Source organism: Rhea americana, unplaced genomic scaffold (assembly GCF_003343005.1).
Source record: "Rhea americana isolate MKP2758 unplaced genomic scaffold, rheAme1 scaffold_667, whole genome shotgun sequence".
Taxonomy (NCBI): domain Eukaryota; kingdom Metazoa; phylum Chordata; class Aves; order Rheiformes; family Rheidae; genus Rhea; species Rhea americana.
The window spans coordinates 33453-48047 of NW_028186831.1; the positions used below are offsets into that span (position 1 = coordinate 33453).

Below are 14595 nucleotides of genomic sequence, written 5' to 3' on the forward strand. Positions count from 1 at the left end.
TTCCACATTCTGTGTACTTTCCTGTTCTCTTGGAGTTTTGTCAGGAGCTCCTTGCTTGTTTTCTAATGGCTATCTAAATTGTATATTGGCTAATTGTGTACATGTGACACAGATATTTTGAGCAGTCTGGTACTGCTCAAAATCAGAGACAATGCATTTTGGCTTCGAGCCTGATCCCATGCTTGAGCAGAGGTGGGTCCTCAATATCCTGAGTCTATGTGGCCATGGGCAGCCTGGGTCAACTCATTCAGGGTTACCGTATGGTCAGCAGCATTATTGTACTCACATTCTCAAGTAAAACTTTTCTGGTGTGCATCGACAAATGTCAAATTTGCAAGGGGGTTTGCTTTACTTGGGTATGGGCCCAGATATCATGTCCATGCAATTTTTTAGCATGTATGTTCCAGTCAGCTGCTGCCCAAGGTGGGAGCCAGGTAACCAGTCCACGGAAAACGACCCAACTGTCRGTATACACGAAATGAGCCTGCCCATCCATAACAGCCAATTCAGCTGCTTTTAACTCAGCCCACTGACTTGAATACCCAGTTCCTGCTACAAATGTTACCTCTTCTTGAGAAGGATTATATTCCACGTCTCGCCAGGTTTGCTTTCCACACCGTGAATATACAGCACTCCCATCAGTGAACCAGACAGTTTTTTGTTTTTCAGGCTACAGCTCATCAAAAGGAGGCACCTCAGTAATAGGAGGATGACTCAATGGTTTTGATACTGTGGGAAAAGTTGCAGGTTCTGCTAAGCTGGGCATATGTTCAAATTGTACAGTTCTCAAARTTGTAGCATGGGGAGTACTAATGTTTTTCTAGCCTGGTTGCCATCAAGACTGGAGATAATGTTTCCATTTCCATCGCATAGCGGTTTGTGCCACTCCAGCATGAGCTCGCACATACTTATTAGCAGTCCAAGACTGTATGGTTATGGGAGGGTGCACAGTCACCGCGTCTCTGCTGCTGATACGCTTGATAACTTAAAAGGCCCAAACTACTGCTGGCAACTGTTTGTCTAGTGGCATGTATCTAGCCATTATTTCAGTTAATGACTTAGACCAACACCCAATAGGCTGTCTTTGGTTCTGTGTACAATGCTGCCATAATCCCCAAGAGATTGTGTCACCTAATACAGTGACTTCTAATTCAAAAGGCCGGCCAAGTTGGGGAGTGTACAACTGAACATGTTGTTCAATAGCATCTGTGCATAGGTCAAAAGCCTGCTGATGCTCCTTCATCCACTGCCATTCAGTACGCTTTTTAGTAAGACCTTGCAAAGGGTGCATCAAATATGCTAAAATGGAGAATAAAAGCACGCCAAAATCCCAGTAAACCCAGGAAGATTTGTAACTATTTAGGGTCTGTTGGTACGGGGTACCACAGGCCAAATTCCAGACTTTCTCTGGAATAACTTTCATATGTCCTTGCCATAAAATTCCCAGAAATATCACACTGGTAKCTGGTCCCTGTGTCTTCTTCGGGTTTATTGCCCACCCCCTTTGTCAGTTCATTGGTCAAACACTCCAACTGGTGCTGCACTGTGTCCCGATCGGGTCCCGTAATCAAAAGATCATCAATGTAATGATGTGCTGTCAAAGTGCAGTCCTCTCCTAACACAGGTACGGCAGCTACCATTTGGTGACAGACAGTATGACTATGACTTTATATYCCTGGGGAAGAACCTGGAAAGTATGCTGTTTATTGTTCCAGGTAAAGGCAAATTGATCTCAGAATTGATTTCAGAAATGGCAATTGAGAAAAAAAGCATTAGCTAAGTCTATCACAGCCTTCCATGGCTGCAATCAATTGCCTATGTGCTTGATCAAGGTAACCATAGCCAGGACCACTGCCATCAGCGGAGGGGTTACCTTGTTCAATTCCCAATAATCTATAGCTATTCTCCATGTGCCATCTGGTTTGCACACAGGCCAGATGTGGCTGTTAAAAGCAGATAAGGCTGGGTGAATTATTCCTGCCTGAAGAAGAGTGTCCACAGTTTCTTGTATCTCCTTCTCTCCTCCCAGAATACGATATTGCTTTGTTTGGACTATTTTCGAGGTTTTGGCAACTCAGCAGGGTCCCACTTGGGAAATCCTTGGGGATGCAGCTTGGGGAAGAAATGTATTTCATCCAAAGGAGAATCTATCCCCAATATATACTCATGAATAGGGACGAGAAGTTCTACAGCAGAAAACAGTGGTAATTTAGCTATTACCAAGCTTACAGTGGCTCGCACAGCTGGGACTTCCACGTCTCCTATCCCACAAGACTTATTAGAGGTGGAGGTATTAGTAATAGAAGTAGGCAAGACTGTGACCTCTGCACTTGTATCTACCAAAGCCAAGACAGATTTTTCCCCACCAGAGCACCAGCGTTTTTTTAGAGGGACATATTGGCATTGATCCCCCGGATAGTATGGTAGTATGGATGCTCTGACATTGGAGGATCCGCCTGACTATCATTGTTGCTCGGCAGGCATTTTCCACCCCCACCCCCGGCTGCAGGCATAGGTGGAGCAGAGGGCTGCATTGAGGATGCGGCGAGCAATAATTTATTAAGTCCTTGCCACCGTTTAAATAGCTCTCCTATAGGCAAACCATTTATTGTATCACTGTCTACCTCAACTTTTAACAAGTCTATCCACATTTGTTTCTTACTTATTTTCAGTTTTGTAGTAACTTTTTCCCCCAGACTTCTTTTCAGTGGGCTTTTGGACAGCTCAAATGTTCTTTCCAGCGCTATTTCCCACTCTGTCATAGTCCCTCATAGAATTAACCAGCTCCCCTACAGTCCCGCTGGCTGACATAACAGTATTCATTAACAATCCCTTAACTGACCCCGCAGCTTCTTTCATAAGCTGCAGCTTCATTTGCCTAGTGACCTGAATATCGTCTGTCCTTCAGCATCTGGGAACCCTAAGGTTACCCCCATTTGCCATAAGGCATCTATTCCTCCTTCTACTGTTCTCCATGGATCTAAGGTAGTTATTAGCTCTCCTGGTGCAGGATATGCCCCTATCATAGTCCTGCATATCCACTGATACAAAGAAGGAGCAGGTACTGGCTGACCACTACCATCGCAGGGATTACCTGCCTGCTTCAGATAATCCTGTACTTCAGGATCAGTAGTTAAAGGGCTCGTTAAATCCTACTCTTCTCTTAATAACCGCAAAGACCCTGCACCCGCATCCCATACACATACCATCCACTTAAGCAAAGGTTCTCCTGTTTTTTCTTGGAACATACTTAGAAACTCTTTCAACTCTTTGGGAGTGTAAGTCCGCATTTGTTCTACAGTATTCCCATCCACTTGCCATTCCCCCCCCTCATTTGAATCAAGGGATGCGTCTGAGCAAGAGGCTGCTCCTCAGGTGGAGGTGGTCATCCACATATACACATATACACTGCTTCTTATTAGCTAATCTCAAAACCAACCGCTCCATCTGGTGGGCTAAGTCATGATTTTTTTCGGCTTGCATAGTAATAACCTCCTGAGTAATTTTCCTAGCATTCCACAAATCTCCAGTCTCTTGTTTCAGGTCCTCCCTTTCATTCTCCAAACGTAGCAGCTGTTGCCTCATCACTTCAGTATCAAGTGCCCAAAGCGCCGTCAGAAAAATCCATGCAACTTGCCCTGCTAACGCTACCTGACAGGTTCGGCTGTGGTGGTAGGGAGCAYTCCTGTCAGGGCTTCCTTAACCACCTGTGACATTACCTGCTACACACTGGCCAATTCTGGCCAGTCTTCTGGGTAGCTTAAAGTTGCCACTGTTGCTGCTGCAGGCCCCCAGTGCTTGCAAATGGGTTATCCTGGTAGCGTAGTCCAGGCCACTTTCCCATCTTATCCACAATCCTGCTCATGGGCTTTCCCTTTTTTCCCCTTTTTTTCCTCTTCAGCACTGTGTGTTCTCGCAATTCTGTTCATGACGCCACTTGTAAGGACAATTTAGGGGCTTGATAGAGAGAGATACAAGGCTAGTTAATATATTTATTAACAATTGGGTAAAAAAARGACAGTAATGATACCAATGCAGGAGGGTTCTGTGTGGCTCCCACAGTGGCCAGTGACAGAGATGGCAGGGCAGCCCCAAGCGTGGCTCCAACRCAAGGAACATTCATCATTTCTCGCCTTTACATTTTATAGGCAGCTTAATCAATATTACAATCTTGAAATGTTCTTTTCACACAGATTTATGGGTACGTGTGTACTATATGCTTTTCCTAAAATACAAAGTATAAAAAAGCTTAGCTTATCCATGAGCAGATAACCATAGTTGCTGAATAGTAACATAAGCCTTGAGCAACACTCTCAAGTCCTGGACAGTAAGCCACTGTCTCGCCTGACTCCTCACCATTCTTCCGCATTCTTCCTTGCAAACCAGTACCGGCCTATCAGGTACTGAGGCATAAGGGACCTCCCAAGGACTAATAGCAGCACATGACCAGCACTGCCCTATCGGACACTGCTTCACAAGTGACCTCACAAYGATTAAGAATATCCATGGGCCTGTCACTGGCCTGGAAAGCACAGAGGAACAAGTGACCTCACAATCCCGGGTATAGCACTGGCCTATGAGACACTGTTGCACAAGTGGTCGCACAACCACCACCAGCAGTAATGGCCATAGCATTGGCAATTAGGGCCTCAGGCAGAAGGCACCTTACAACCTCAAATAACAGCCAAGGGCTCAGCATTACCCTGTCAGGCACTCCTGCACARGTCACCTCGCAAAAATGAACAGCAGCACATGACCATTACTGGCTTGCAAGGCAGTGATGCACAAGTGACCTGACAACTACCAGCACCAGACAGGCGCCTGGCACAAGCCTGTAAGGCTTGTGGCATAGATGACCTCACAACCACAAACAGCAGCCATGCAATCAGTACTGGCCTATCAGGCACTGAGGCATACGGGACCTCACAAGGACTAATTGTAGCACAAGACCAGCACTGCTGCCCAAGTGAGCTCACAACCACTAACAGCAGCCAAGGGCCTAGTACTGCCTGGTAGTACTGAGGCACAAGTACGTCACAAAAACAAACAGCATCCATGGGCCTGGTACTGGCCTATATGGCACTGAGGCACAAGTGACCGCACACTCCCGGGTGTAGCATTGGTCTATCAGACACTACAGCACAAGAGAACTCAAAACCACAAAGAGCATCCAGGGGCCTGGCACCGGCCTAGAAAGCACTGAGGCATAAGTGACATCACAATCTCAGATATAGCACTGGCCTATCAGACACTGTGGCACAAGTGACCTTTCAGCAATTAACAGCAGGAATGGCCATAGCATTGGCAAGTAGGACCTCAGGCAGAAGTCACCTCTCAACCACAAACAGCATCCAGGGGCCTGGCACTAGCCTGTAGGGCACTGATGCACAAGTAAGTTCAAAACAACAAACTGTTGTCCAGGGGCCTGGCACTGGCCTGTAAGGCACTGAGGCAGAAGTGACCTCACAGTCCTGGGTATAGCTCTGGACTATCAGGCACTGCGGCCTCCCAGCAATTARCAGCAGCAATGGCCATAGTATTTGCAATTAGGGCCTGAGGCAGAAGTCACCTCACAACCACAGAGAGCACCCAGTGGCCTGGCACTGGCCTGTAGGGCCTCAGGCAGAAGGGACCTCACAGTCCCGGCCTATCAGGCACTGCTTCGCTAGTGACCTTATAACTACCAACAACATCCAGGGGCTGGGCACTGGCCTGTAAAACACAGAGGAATAAGTGACCTCAAAAGTCCAGGAATAGCCCTGGCCTATCAGACTCTGTGGCACAAGTGCCCTCCCAGCAATTAACAGCAGCAACGGCCATATCATTGGCAATTAGAGCCTGAGGCAGAAGTCRCCTCACAACCAGAAATTGCAACCAGGGTTCTAGCACTGACCTATCAGATGCTGCTGCACAAGTCACCTTACAACCACAAACAGGAGTCAGGCGACCAACGCTGATCTATCTGGTACCAAGGCACAAGTGATGTAAGAGACCCAGACAGTAACAACATCGCCACCACTGGCCTATCAGGCATTTGTTTTCAGGTCACCTCACAAGCACTAACAGCAGCCAGGGCCCTAGCACTGGTCTATAAGGCATGGAGGCACAGGTGACCTCACAGTCCTGGGTATAGCACTGGCCTATCAGACACTGTGGCACGAATGGCCTCACAAGCACCTGCAGCAGCCAAGGCTGGCACTGATCTGTAAAGCACTGCTGAAGAAGTGACTTCACAACCACTAACAGCAGTCAGGGGCCTGGCAGTGGCCTTTAAGACATGGAGGCACACTTGAACTCACAATCCCGGGTACATAATACAGCCCTTTGGAGTATATTTTGAAACATTGTGGTATCTTTGGCGAAGATCCAATGACAAAAGAAAGGATGAGAAGATACAGTAACCAATATGTGTGAGTTGGAATGTGTAAGTTGGACTGTGATGAGAAATGAGCAGAAAATGGGACCTTTAACTATAATACTGTATTACAATTAATGCTGCTTTGCTGCCGAAAGGGTGTGATGAGGTACCCTGTGTGGAGGCTTTTATGTTGTTATTTAGGAAACTAGAAATTCAAAAGAAATGTAAACTGACAGGTGAGGAGGAACCAGTAATGGCTGCAGTAGTAAAGAAGGAAGAGAACAGATGTTGCTTAAGCTGTACTAACAGAAAAATTCTGAATGGAGAGGAACAGGAGGATGTGCCCCCTCCTTGTGGAAATCCACGTCAGCTGAGGAATCGCCCTTCCTCCTCCTCCCCCCTCTCCCCCCAATTAGGAAATGAAGATTCCAGCGATATTTCTGGCTGAACTAGGAGACAGCAACAATCAGTTATACAGGCTTCTTTGAGGCAGGCAGTGAGACAGGAAGTATTTGTACAGTATTTGTACATGTTCTTTTTAGGACCTCGGATTTATTAAATTGGAAGCAGTCTGTTGGCTCAGATAGGGAAAATCCTGAGAGGCTGCATCAACTTTTGGAGACTATTATGGTAACTGATAATCCTAACTGGGGAGACTTGCGGGTGCTATTGAATACTTTCCTGGTTGGAGAAGACAGGGGGATCCTGACATCTCCTTATCCACCAGAAGAGATCCAGAGTGGGATCCAAATAGGAGGGGGGTTAGGGAGCTATTGCAGCAGTATCAACAGTTCATTCTAAATGGGGTTCAATACGGAGTTCTGAAACCAAACAACATATCGAAGTTGTATGAAGTAAGGCAGGGGCCTGAAGAAAATCCCTCAGCTTTTTATTGAAAGATTATTTGAAGCAGCCAGAAAGTGGGCAGACTTGGATCCAAATGAGGAAGCGAATCAAAGACTGTTTAATACGCTATTCATTGGCCAGTCAGATCAGGATATTCAAAAGAAGCTACAGAAGGCAGATGGAGCTGGGGGAATGTCTATTTCCTAGGTGATGGAGATAGCATGTAAGGTATATAATAACCRAGATGAAAAGGGAAAAAGAGAAACACAAAACCGAATGAAACTACAGGCGTCTCTTTTGGCAGCAGCCATTCAGGGAGATGAATTCAAAGGTAGGGGCAGGGGAAGTGGAAGAGATCATAGAGGAGGAAGAGCTGAAAGGGGAGGGAGGCCAGGAGGTGGCCTCCCTAGGCCCACTTTGGGTCCAAATCAATGTGCAATTTGTAGGCAGGAAGGACACTGGAAAAACGAATGTCCAAACTGAAGAAGGGTAATGCAGCTACAGAGCCCAGAAAACACCAAGTTAATTATGTTAGAGGAATCAAATATGGAATGAAGGGGACCGGGGAGAAAATAAGAATCTCCCCAGCTGATCCCCTGGTTCCAGTAAGGCTGATGAATGAAACTACAGGTTTTTATTAGATAGTGGGACCACTCATTCAGTGGTAACTAACTTACGTAAGGGTAACTTAAGTAAGTATAAGTAAGTAAGATTACTTAAGCAAGTAACGTTACTACTACCATTGTTGAAGCTACAGGAAGGAAAACTTTGCGGCCATTTTTGTAACCAATGGAGTGTACAACTGGAGGTACAAAATTGACTCATGAGTTTCTCTAACCCTCAAGCTCAAGCAGGGTCACCCACAGCATGTTAGACAGGGTTGCATCCAGGTGGGTTTTGAATATCTCCAGAGAAGGAGGCTCCACAACCTCTCTGGGCAACCTCTTCCAGTGCTCTGTCACTCTCCCAGCAAAGAAATTCCTCCTCATATTCAGGCAGAACTTGCTGTGGTTCAGTGTGTGCCCATTGCCCCTAGTCCTTTTGCGTGGGAGAACTGAAAAGAGTTTAGCCCCATCCCCTTGACATCCTCCCTTCAGATACTTACACACATTGACAAGATCCCCTCTCAGTCTTCTCTTCTGCAGGCTAAACAGGCCCAGCTCTCGCAGCCGCTCTGCCTAGCGTTGTCCCAAAATCTGGGTTCTGTTACCCGGTGTGCAAGCAACCAATAGACACACAGGGTCGAGATATTTGTTTATTTCTTTTCTGCACAGAAATGGGTGCTAGGTGGTAAATCCACAAAGCTAGCACACCTTCTCCCCCTCTCATTCTTGATTTATACACACTTTTCAGGGAGTATTTTATACAAATCTTTCTATTGGTTACAATTTCATTACCTCAGGTAATCGCGCTGCGCTTGCGCTTTCACATTCCTGTTAATTAGCATAGGAAGCGAAGAAGGGGCGGTAACATCATTATCATGTCATTTCCATCTCATTATTCATTTAGGGGTGTGAAGTTTAATATGTTAATAAGCCTTAATGAACCTAAGGTCACTTCTGGGTTATTCTGCTGTTTTTGTCTTACCTACCCCTCGCAATCTTCAAAGCGCTGTGGTTTCRTCAAGGTTATTTAGCCGGAGCTGGTTATCCTTTGCAGTACTGTTTTTCTCTCTCCCTTGTCCTTGAGTCTGGGTAACTATTTGCAAGGTTTTCCTCACAGTTATTTCTCTAACACCCCCTCAGTCTTCTCTTCTGCAGGCTAAACAGGCCCAGCTCTCGCAGCCGCTCCTCCTAGCTTGGTATCATCGGCAAACTTATTGAGGAGTAAGAAGGAGTAAGCCCTTTCGAAATACTTTATGGGAAACTTTACCCAATTAATGAAATAGGGAGACAAAGTGATCAAATGCATGTAAGAGGGGAAGAAATGTTGAAAGAGTATTTACTGTCTTTGTCCTGGTTACTAACATCTTTACATAAGTACTTTAATCAGTGCACCCCCCCTTCCATTGGACTCCCCTGTGCATGGCGTCCAGCCTGGGGATTTGGTCTATGTTTGGACATGGAAGGAAAATCACTAAGAGGAAAGTGGAAAGCCCCGTACCTGGTGCTTCTGACAACTCATACTGCAGTGGAGGTGGAGGGAATAAGTTCCTGGACCCACTATTCCTGAATAAAGAAGGCACCTTTGAATGACTGTGRACTGCCACAGCTACAGGGTCTCTCAAGATAAGAGTACAAAACTTCCACAATCAATTAATTGTACTTGGGAAACTGAACTCTCTTACATTGAATTGGACTGCTCTCAGGGGTTATTGGCATTAGTTTACWTTCTGATACCATTTTTATTTATAATAATAGGAGTGATTTATAAGAATACTGCTTTACTTCATCCTTGTTGTAGACTTAATAAGATGGAAAATGAGGACGTCATTGTTAATTCTGTTATGCATGCCCATTGTTACAACTAACCTGTTTTTACAGCTTATACAGGCCTTTGGAAAATCCATAATCTGATTCAGATTACTGCTTGCTTGCCTATGTCAAAATCTGCCAGACCRCTTGTGCCATGGGAAATACTTAGAACTAACTTAACATCCATAGGGGAACAACTGAAGTTGTTTAAATGAGACTTGCTAGATAAGTGCTATTATCAAGTCTCAAAGGGGGGAATTGTTGAAGCGATACTGTGGATAGTTAACAAGACTCAAGGACAAGGGAGAGAGGATATCTTGTAACAGTATTGCAAAGGACTCCAGCTGCATAACCTCGATGAAACCACAGCACTTTGAAGAATATGAGGGGTAGACGAGACAAAGACAGCAGAATAACCCAGAGTAACCTATAAGCTCGTTAACACTTATTAACATATTAAACTACACTCCCCTAAATGAATAATGAGATGGAAATGACATGATAATGATGTTACCGCCTTCTTCTCCGCTTCCTATGCTAATTAACAGGAATGTTAAAGTGCAGGTGCGGAGCAGATATGTGGTGTGATCAAACTGTAACCAATAGAAAAATTTGTATAAAGTGTTCCCTGAAAAGTGTGTATAAATCAAGAATGAGAGGGGGAGAAGGTGTGCTAGCTTTGTGGATTTACCACCTAGCACCCATTTCCGCGCAGAAAAGAAATAAACAAATATCTTGACCCTGTGTGTCTATTTGTTTGCACACCAGGTAACAGAACCCAGTTTGGGGACAACACTAGCATTGCCTTGTAAGGCACTGAAGCACAAGTCACCTCACAACCAGAAACAGCAACCACTGACTGCAGCCAGGGGCTCGGCACTCAACTGTAAGGCACGGAGGCACAAGTGACCTCACAATCTCGAGAATAGCACTGCCCTATCAGGCACTGCTGCAGAAGTAACCTCGCAACCACAAACAGTAGCTCGGGCCCTGRTACTGCTCTGTAAGTCATGGAGGCACGATTGATCTCACCATCCTGGGTATAGCACTAGTCTATCAGACACTGTGGCTCAAGTAACCTCACAAACACCAGCAGCAAATGGGGGATAAGCTGTGTCCTGTAGAGCACTGAGGCACAAGCGACCCCACAAGATCAAACAAAATCCAGAGACCTAGCACCGGCCTGTAGCGCACTGAGGCACATAGTGACATAACAGTCCCGTGTATCGCACTGCCCTATCAGGTTCTGAGGTGTAAGTGACTTAAGTGATCCAACCAGCAACAACATCACCAGCATGGGACTACGAGACACTGGTGTACAAGTGACCTCAAAACAACAAACAGCAACCATTGGCCTAGCAGAAGCCTGTAAGACATGGAGGCACAAGTGACATCACAATCCTGGGTACAGCACTGGCCTATCAGACACTGTGGCACAAGGGACCTCCCAGCAATTAACAGCAGGAATGGCCATAGCATTGGCAATTTGGGCCTCAGGCAGAAGTCACCTCACAACCACAAAGAGCAGCCAGCGGCCTAGCGCTGCCCTATCAGACAACTGCTGCACAACTAACCTCACAACCACAAAGAGCAGCCAGCAGCCTAGCATTACCGTATCAGGCATTGAGGCACAAGTCACCTCGTAACAACTAAACCACAAAGAGCAGCCAGCAGCCTAGCATTACCGTATCAGGCATTGAGGCACAAGTCACCTCGTAACAACTAACGGCAGCACATGACCAGCAGCGCCCTATACGGCACTGCTGCAAAAGTGAGCTCACAGCCACTAACAGCAGCCAAGGGCCTGTCACTGGCCTGTAAAGCAATGAGGCACAAGTGACCACACAATTCAAAACATCAGCCATGCGCCTAGCAATGGCGTGTCAAGACTTCAGGCAGAAGTGTCCTTACAAGCGCTAGTAGCAGTCAGCATCCTTGCATTGCATTATCAGGGACTGAGGTAGCAGTGATGTCACAATTCCAAATGTAAACTATGAGCCTGGCAATGGCCTATCAGGATCTCAGGAAGAAGTGACCACACCACCACAAACAGCAGCCATGCAACCATCACTGACCTTCTTTACTTCAGTCTTTAATGCTAATGGCCTTCTTTGCTTCAGTCTTTACTGCTAAGTGCAGCTCACAGGAATCCCAGAGCCTAGAGACAAGGGAGAACGTCTGGAGAAAGGCTGACTTAGCTTTGGTCRAGGAGGATCTGGTTAGAGATCTCCCAGGGAAACCTGACAGCCACAAATCCACAGGACATGATGAGATGCATCCATGAGTACTGACGGAGCTGGTGAATGTTGTTGCCAAGCCTCTCTCCATCATCTTTGAAATGTCCTGGAGAACTGGAGAGGTGCCTGAGGTCTGGAAGAAAGCCAATGTCACTCCTGTCTTCAAAAAGGGCAAGAAGGAGGACCCAGGCAACTAYAGGGCAGTCAGTCTCACCTCCATCCCTGGAAAGGTGATGGAACAGCTCATTCTGGATGTCACCTCCAAGCCTATGGAGGAAAGGAAGGTGATCAGGAGTAGCCAGCATGGATTCACCAAGGGGAAATCACACTTAACCAACCTGCTAGCCTTCTCTGATGGAATGACTGGCTGGGTGAATGAGGGGAGACCAGTGGACATTGTATACCTTGACTTTAGCAAGGCTTTTGACACTGCCTCCCATAACATCCTCCTAGATAAGCTCAGGAAGTGTGGGTTAGACGAGTGGACAGTGAGGTGGATTGAGAACTGGCTGAAAGGCAGAACTAAGAGGATTGTCATCACCGGCACGGAGTCYAGTTGGAGGCCTGTGGCTAGTGGAGCTCCCCAGGGCTCAGTGCTGTGGCCAGTCCTGTTGAAGTTATTCATCAATGACSTRGATGAAGGGACAGAGTGCCTGCTCAGCAAGTYTGCGGATGCTACCAAGCTGGGAGGAGTGGCTGACACACCTGAGGGCTGTGCTGCCATTCAGAGAGACCTGGACAGGCTGGAGAGCTGGGCGGAGAGGAACCTCTTGAGGTTCAACAARGGCAAGTGCAGAATCCTGCACTTAGGAATAACCCCATGGAGCAGTACAGCTTGAGGGCTGACCTGTTGGAGAGCAGCTCTGCAGGGAAGGACCTGGGAGGGCTGCTGGACAGCAAGTTGACCATGAGCCAGCAATGTGCTCTTGTGGCCAGGAAAGGCCAATGGTCTCCTGGGGTGCATTAGGAAGAGTGTTTTCAGCAGACGGAAGGAGGTGATTCTGCCGCTCAACTTGTAGTGTAGGGCTACAAAGATGACCAGAGGACTGGAGCATCTCTCCTGAGGAAAGGCTGAGAGAACTGGGCCTGTTTAGCCTGGATAAGATAAGCTTGAGGGGGGATCTTATCAATGTCTACAAATACCTTAACGGGAGGTGGCAAAGGGGATGGGGCCAAAGTCTTCTCAGTAGTGCCCAGCGACAGGACATGCTGCGAAAGGCACAAACTGAAACACAGCAGGTTCTGCCTGAATTTGAGAAAGAACGTCTTTCCTGTGAGAGTGACAGAGCACTGGAAGAGGTTGCCCAGAGAGGTTGTGAGGTCTCCTTCTCCGGAGATATTCAAAACCTACCTGGATACAATCCCACTTAATATGCTGTAGGTGATCCTGCTTGAGCAAGGGGATTGGACTAGATGATCTCCAGAGGTCCCCACCAACCTCAACAATTTTGTGATTCGGTTGCTGTCACCGCTCTTTGCGRTTAGGCCATAACTGCCAAYGCTAYGGCTGTTGTTGCTGGTGGGGGTTGTGAGGGCACTTGTGCCATACTGCCTGATAGACCAGTGCTTTACCTGGAATTGTGCGGTCATTTGTGCCTCCATGTCCTACAGGGCAGTGCCATGCCCCTGGCTGCTGTTGGTGGTTGTACGGTCACTTCTACTGCAGCGCCTGATAGAGGAGGACGGGTGGTGTGCTGCTGTTAGGTGTTGTGAGGTGACTGGTGCTTCAGCGCCTGGTAGGGCAATGCTAGGCCTCCGGCTGCTCTTGGTGGTTGTGAGTTGGCTCCTGCCKGAGGCCCTAATTGCCAGTGCTGTGGGCCTTGYRGCTGTTAGTGGTTGTGAGGTCACTTGTGAGGCAGTGCCTGATAAGCCAGTGATGGTTGCATTGCTGCTCTTTGTAGTTGTTCAGCTTTTCAATCCTCCCCACAGCCCTCTCACGCTCAGCAGCTCTCTCCGAGTTGGTGAAGGGCAACAGGAGCTGGGAGGAGAAAGGCCACTGAYGCCCGCTCCAGCAGAAGCCACTCTGCTAAGACCCTGGCTCGATGGATACCGCACATCAAGGCTCCCTCAGAGCTAGGGCAAACCCTGCAATGGGGTTCCTGCCCCTAGAGGCCAGGCCTGTGGCAAGGAATGTAGCCAGACCTCCAGGCCCTGCACAACCCCTGCTCCTTYCCATRCCTCCCCCTCCTCCAGAACGTTGCCCTGTGTGCCCTCTTCAGCARGGCAGGGCTTTAGGGCAGGATCTGTCCCGGACACCTTCCGTGGGGATGCTGGGGTATGGAGTCTTGGCATGGCCAAAGAGCCAAGCTTCTCAGCTGGGCTYCCCATGCAGGATGGGCAGGTCCCAGTAGGTCTCTGCCCCATTCAGATCTGGGGAGGAAAGCACAAGGGATAGGGAGGCAGAGGAATGGCAGCAGCAGCGTCCATCTGGGCAGTACCGAGACAAGAAGGGTCCAACTCCTCCCATGCCTTTGGTGCAAGAAAAGCTTTGGGAGCGAGTTGGCCGGGGAGTGCAGGGGGCAAGGCTTTCCCACGACCTGGGAGGACTCTGTTGAAGGGGAAGCCTGTTGACCGAGGCTGGATGCCTCAGTCAATGCTCTGTGCCCCGTGGCGTAATGGGACATTTTTTGAAAAGAGGGTCCAGTCTCTCTGCAGGAGCTTCCCACTGTGCTCTGCCCCTGTTCCCCTCAGGCTCCGTGCAGAGCACTTCAGACAAAACATGTGCAGCTTCAGGGACAGC

At 47.7% G+C, this 14595-nt stretch overlaps 1 pseudogene; it reads right to left on the minus strand.

The window, feature by feature from the left end:
• Positions 1–2384: 2384 nt before the first annotated feature.
• Positions 2385–4369, minus strand: LOC146586668 (uncharacterized; annotated as a pseudogene).
• Between the last annotated feature and the right edge of the window lie 10226 nt (positions 4370–14595).